The sequence below is a fragment of the Apis dorsata genome, unplaced genomic scaffold (genome assembly GCF_000469605.1).
Source record: "Apis dorsata unplaced genomic scaffold, Apis dorsata 1.3 scaffold_44, whole genome shotgun sequence".
Lineage (NCBI taxonomy): Eukaryota > Metazoa > Arthropoda > Insecta > Hymenoptera > Apidae > Apis > Apis dorsata.
In genome coordinates, this window is record NW_006263346.1 from 528890 (window position 1) to 535785 (window position 6896).

The 6896-nt window shown below is 39.8% G+C and overlaps 1 long non-coding RNA gene across 4 annotated transcripts in view; it reads left to right on the top strand.

The window, feature by feature from the left end:
• The window catches only part of LOC102673311, a 15988-nt gene that overhangs the window by 3975 nt on the left and 5117 nt on the right, over positions 1-6896 (top strand). Inside the window, exons 3-4 of one of the 4 annotated variants that reach the window (XR_004151534.1) lie at positions 2883-3095; positions 5334-5660. This is a non-coding gene — a long non-coding RNA (uncharacterized LOC102673311). Of the gene's footprint in view, positions 1-2882; positions 3096-3763; positions 4009-4242; positions 4606-5333; positions 5661-6896 lie in introns of those variants that run through there. The other 3 variants (XR_004151533.1, XR_004151537.1, XR_004151536.1) reach the window with 3 other exon arrangements.

Sequence of the window (6896 nt, forward strand, 5' to 3'; positions counted from 1 at the left end):
TTACGGAGGAGAAGAGGTGAAAAGAGCAACGCGCACGAACTTTTTCAAAGGGCAGGCCGATAAATTATCCGCGCGCAAATTGGATCCGCGCGCGGCCAATCTTTTCGGCTGTATCGAGCGCAGGATCAACTTTTAATTAAAGCCAGGATCAAGCCGGATTTAAGATATTTATTTTATATTTCAACATCCCTCTCGACTCCATGAAACCCGTCGTCGTCGCCGTCGTCGTCGTCGTCGTCGTCGCTAGCCCAATTTTCGACCGGACCCCTCTTCTCGTTTTCCACCACCCTTTCCATTCTCCCACCTCCCTCGTCGCGCCGATTCAACCCTTTACAACCTGATTCTTCAATCTCGCAGAGCAGTAAAGGGTGCGGATTTTACGAGCCACGTCGAGACGCGCGATTTCACACACGATCCAAGCGAATGTCGGGGGCGAGGGAAAACGTCGAGGCCGGTTGCTCTGCCTACTTCACGACGCTGGCAATATTCAGCGCGGGAAAGTTTCCACTCCAATCTTACGGGAATGCACGTCTGCACTTGTCGCGAATATAAAGCGTGCGAGAATTTGTCGCGCTCGCTTCCGCAATATATAAGGCTTCGATGGCCTTCGAGGATTTTTCCAGGGATAGTGGAAGGCAATAAGGGAGAAATACGCGAAAATCGATTGGATGATTTTTTTTTAGACGTCGTTGTGTATGTGTATATTCGTGGAAATATGGTAATAATTAAGATGAGATTTTTTTTTTGCTTTATAGAAGTGAAAAAATGGAAAAAAAAATAGGAATGGTAAGATAATAATTTGATTGAAAAGGGATTAATGTTTTAGGAGTGTTTGCTCAATTTTTGAACTTTAATAAAAATGTTTTTGAAAAGTCGAGCGAAGTATAAATAATGAAATAGAATTAATATTCAAATAGAACAATATAAATCAGTGATGATGGAATAAATAACTATTTATATGTACTTCAACTCATCCTTTTTGTAATTCATGTGGGAAAGTTTTCTAATCCAAGATCAATAATCGAAGATTTTAATTCGAAAATGCGAATATTTCGGGCAAAGATGGAGGGAAAGACGCTATTCTCAAGTTTTTGATTCGCGTGATAGCGGCATTGAATATCCGGCGAGACTTCCTTCAACAGGTATCCATATTCTCCTCGAATCTCTAGAGTTGGCCGAGCAGAAGGGCGACGCCATCATCCCTCCTTTCCAATTCTCCACGGAGCACACTTTCCAATCCGACTCGACGCGGGGTGGCGGCAGCGAAAAGAGTTAGATGGAGTTAGAGAAAGAATGTGGTAGGACGAAAGAGAGAGAGAGAGAAGAGAGAAGAGAGACTCTCCTTATATAACGCGACCAGATTGAAGGAATGGAACAGAGGCTGGATGAACGTAATGGCGGAATACGATTGTCGGGCCAGCGTTCCGGAAGAAAAGTGCCTTACAAAAGTGGGCGGGGAGGGCAGGGTTGAGCTTCCAGGTCGTGAGTTTCTTCTGGAAGCGGGACGAAAGGAAGCGAGGGACGAGGAGAGAAGAGGAGAAGGATGACGAAGGTCCACCATCGCGCCTCTCGACCACTTCCTCTTTCTTTTTTTCTTCCTTTTTCCCTCCTTCGATTTCTCCTCTTTCCTCCACACTCCGTATTCCTCCCTATCCGTATCGAGAGGATCGCAAACGAATGGAAAATACATGTAGATGCCCCGGATTCTTCCTTCTTTCGAACGAGCAAACACGTCCCTCTCCGTCCTTGCATCACCTTTTCTCCACGCCCTTTTGTATTCCTGGCGCATATCACTTAAGGGTCAGGCGCACCCTCGAAATAGATCCGTTTCACGAAATAACACGCGTCGCCACGGACACCCTTCCACGCATACCAAATACCCTCCTCTCGTCCCGCCCTCGATCAGAAACCGTCGATAGAATCCACGTTCTCGAAATATCCGATCGGAAAATCGGGGAGGCGAGGGGAGGCGGAAGGCGAAGCCACCTATTTTGACTCGTGCGCGTGTGTCTCTTTCAAATGCAACCTCTTCTTCCATTAGATCGCCATTCGTGTATGTAAAGGTACAGTACTTCGCTTTCCATCGTGGAATTTTTATATCGACGATGAAGGATCGTGGACGTGGTGTATATATGGACGGACGGTAGATGGGATCTATGAGGGTTATGAGTAAGGTTTCAATTGCTGGATAAGATGTTGGGTGAATGGAAGTAGTCGTTTTCGAAGTGGAAAGAATAGAAAGAAGTCTGGGAAATGGTCTCGTATATTTCTCTATTTGCGTTTTTTGGAAACGAAGTTTCTTTCTTCCTTTTTCCCCCCACTTTTGTCGAATGGAGATAGATTTTTGCGATATTTATTGGAAATATCGTATAATAATAGAATACATTTCCAATCATTTAAATATATACATATATAATCCTAATCTAAATAGTCAATTCACGTATGCGGATTGAGAGGAATGATCAGATCGACATAACGCGAGGGTTGCGTATTCGGTGCATGGCCGCAGTGGTCATGGTCGAGAAGTGGTCGGACGCTAGTTAATCCGTTGCTAGGATAATCGATGAATAAAAATGGCAGACGGTGCTCGCTCGTGACAAATAAGCTCTGATTTAATTTTCGCTCGAACTCGTTGCTGCGGATTAGCCTTAAAGGGAAGGGGGGAAAAGGAGGAAAGAAAAAAGAAAAGGGGTAGGAAAACAAAGAAAAACGACAGAGGAGACGTGGAATGTGGGAAGGGAAGGGAAAAAAGTGAGAAAGAGAGAGAGAGAGAGAAATAGAGCGGAAATAAGGGCGCGAAGACAAGAAGATCGAAAAGAGAGAGAGAACGAAAGGGGTAGGTATGGTTATTAATTAATCCCGACTCTCTCTCTCTGCTCCAGATGCCCGGCACGGCAGCCGCAAAATAAAGCTTCCAGCATAAAGAGCTTTACTTCCTGCGGGCATGAAACAATTATCGCCATCCGCCGTGGGCACAAAGAAGAAGCAGAAGAAGGAAAAGGGACGAGGCAAAGGGGTGGCAGCGTGATTACACGGGGAGTCCGGCTTCGCGGCGATCAAAGGGGATCCCGGGACCGGTGTGGTCGTCGCTAATCGTAAGCTTTTACGTAATAGCCACCCCCTTCCTCCTCCTCCTCCTCCTACACCAACCCCTGGAAACCACCGTCGATCGGTTTCGTCTAGTTTTTACAAGGGGGTGACGAGCGTTACCTCGTCGAAAAAGATAAATTTGAAACTCTCTCTCTTTTGTGAAACTCTTCTCTCCTCTCGTCTTACCGTCCACTCATCCACCCTCGTCGGGGATGATTAAGGATTTTAAAGCTGGGACGCGAACATTCTTCTCTCTTCATCCTCGATCGAATAAATTCTGGCTCCACTTATATTCTTTAAGTGTCTTTGATTGAATACCTTGGATATATAGTTTCCTTTTTTAATGTTGAAATTTTAGAAGAGTCGAGGAGTTTTATATGTATGCATATATATATCTTATTGTTTGAAAAGATTGAGAATTAGGGGAAAGAAAATTTGAAAGGCAAAGTATTGATAGTTTTGTTTTTTTTTTTTGTTATTATGAAAATATTAAATAGCATTTTATTTTTATCTTTATAGGGATATATAAAGTGCACTGAATCGAAGAAAATTTCTATTAATTTAGCGGAAATGGGGGTGAGAATGTTATTGGACACGTTTTGGCGCCATCTAAATTCGTAAGGGTGTATTTTTCCGTACTGTACCCAAATCGATTAATCTTCCTTTCCAACAGATGGCGCTGTTAAGAGCGACCCCTAACAGCCGCTAACAGGCAAGGGATGAAGAAAACTAACCGACGGAAAGTGATTTTACCGACGCTTTTATCTAACCAGGATTAAACCCCAACTATGTCTGGCTTGTCATAATCTCTTTCTACTTGTCCAATTACACTAATCTAATTGTACCAATGTTTCTCTCGCATGCATTTTGATTTTCGAATTGCAATTGGCTAAAAAAAGAAAAAGTATGCAAACAATGGTACATTTTTTTCTATTTTTTATTCGATATTAACGACATTGATTTATAAATTAGTATATTTATATAAAAAGTATAAATTAATAATATTTGGATCGTACATACACACATTTCCAATTATCTTTATATTTATCAATTGAAATCGATATAATACACGTTAGTTTTGTACGATTTCGATATTTGAGGCTAATCTCGGGGAACGAAGTAAGAGACTTGTATCTTTCCATTCCGAAATAGGACACGCGTCCGTTAAACCATCCCTTGGGAGAACTACTGCAATCTGAGACGTGACCCTCTAAAACTGACATTTCTCCAGACCACTTTAAAACATCCATTCCACGTTGTATCGTATTTTTAAGAGTTAAAATATTCGTGGAATCTGTTTTTGTTATGGGGAATATATCATGAAAAATATTTGGAACATCAGATACATATCTTATCAAAGCACGTTAATTTATTATATCTCATTTATTATTCAATTTCTACTCGTAAAATGAAATGGTTGCAAAAATGATTGCACAAATTTGAAACGATATTAAAAGTATTCTATTATGATAAACACATAAAAGAAAAATTAATGTTTTCAGGAAAATGAAAAAATAAATAAATAAATAAATATTTTCTTTTTTTTAAATCGATTCGATGTTATTAAAATTTATTTCCTTGGTTCGAAATGTGTTTATAAAAATAAGCAAATAATGCGAACAAAACATGCATGCAAATATAAATAAAACGTGCAAAAAAAATCGCATAACTATGAATAAAATGTATTACAACAAAACTTTGTAACTGTGTATCATGTAAAAAAAATATCGTGCACAAAAACCCACTAAATGAAAATAACTTTACTAAATCAAGCATCGTAAAAAAAAAAAAAAAAACTGAATCGTTATTTCTCCATTTTCTCGTGTTATTTCCATTTCCATAATTACAATCATCAATCGCAATCGTCAAATTTGTCATAAACCAACATTGCCAATCACAAAAAAAAAAAAAATACCTAAACAGACCAAATTATTTCTTGATCTTCTTCGCAATTTCCGTTTCCATTAATTATCAATTACTAACCAACAACACTATCCAAACGATATCGTCAAAGAATCGTTTATCCCCGCCCAATTTCCTTCCAATTTTCATTTCCATAATTTGCAACGATCAATCGATCAACAAATTTATCATAAATACCAACCCAATCATGTATAATCCTCTGTTCATAGGAATAGAAAAGAGAAGGGAATCGTTTCGTTTCACGCGATAATTGCACAGAGCATCATGATAACGAAAAACATTTTAAGGCTATTATTTATATTCGCGAAACAGTGGTGAAGAACGACAGGTTGAGATCCAATCGATGACGTATCCATTGGACACGATTGGTGGTTCCAGAACGAGGCGCGACGGTGTAGGGAACAACGTTAATCAGGCCGAGTAAACAGCTGGCGCTGATTGTGCCACACACATAGTATATGGGAAATAGGCGGCGGCACACAAAGCGTGAGGAATCTGCGAGGGCGGGCCATCGATCGTCCCAAAAGCTGGTGTTATTCGGCCAGGAGGAAAGTGCTCGTTCAAGACCGCAAACCGAGCCCAGGGATCCTTGGCGCGGACAACGAATCACGCGTCGAGGGTAAATTCAACCCTCCCCCCGAATTCAGGTAAAATCGATGCCGCCGTTACCTTAACCCCTTGTTTCAATTATTTCGCATTGATCGCCCGCCACACGCGAAGCTTTAAGTTAGGGTAGATCGATGGCGAGCTTCGCTTCATTTTTTGGCTTCGATTCTGATCCTTTCCTTGAATTTATCAAAGCAAGGAAGCAATTTTTTAGACTTGGGATAGAAAAGATCGAAAAGTGAAATGCAATTTTGGATTGTTATTCAATTCTTGTAAAATTTATTCGCGAATGAAGTATCGAACTTTTGTAGCTTTTTCGTTTAAGGTAATCAATTGGGATTAATATAATGATTTAGCTATATAATTTAAATATATACGTACAACGTTAATGAAATATATATTCATGGAAAAATACGACAGATCAGACTTGTAATCTATTTACATAGAAGTTAATCTTAATTTTTAATTTTTTTTTTTTTAGAATTACGCTACTCCTCACGGTTAACATGCATATAAGCAGTTACATAAAATATATACACGAGTTTGTATAAGCAAATTAAAGGTAAAGGAAAAGGATCGGTATTTTTGTTTCGTAAGATACACAGTTGAAATCTTCTTTCGACCGTGCTTATTCACGTTCTCGAGTTAAGAGAAACTTGCTTAAATTCAATTCGAAACATTTCAAAGCAAATCCTCCTTGGTAATTCTAGTGAAAAGTACCACTACGAGGGGCAGATACCTGTAACCGTGGCTTCGATTCATCTCGAATAAACTGAATGCCCCATCCTTGACCCTTGGAAGGCGTTCGTTAATATCGAATTATTTCCCCTTCCTTAAAATAAAGAAACTTTATCAAATTTAATTGCGGATACTTTGCTCTCTGCTCGACCTTTGAGCGATTAAAAAAAAAAAAAAAAGAAAAAGAAAAAGAAAGAAGGGAGGAGAAAAAAAGTACGAAGAATCTCCTCTTATATACAGCACTGTCGAGGCCTTAATAAATTGCGAAGACTTTTCCTCCAAAGGTATTTACCTTCCCACTAATCCCTCGAACGTTGTCACTTCTTAAAGGATCCAGGGAAATCTCTTAAATGCTTTAAATGGGTGCAAAGAGAGGGCGGAATAAGGAAGTTATCGGCTTAAGGAGAGTAGCGAGCGAACGACAGCCAACAGGCGAATAAAACCGATAGAGCTGACCACACCGCTGCCATTTTCCACCCCATTTTCGTCGATTGCTTTTTTTCTTTTTCTTTTTTTCTTTTCTTTTTTTTTTTTTTTTT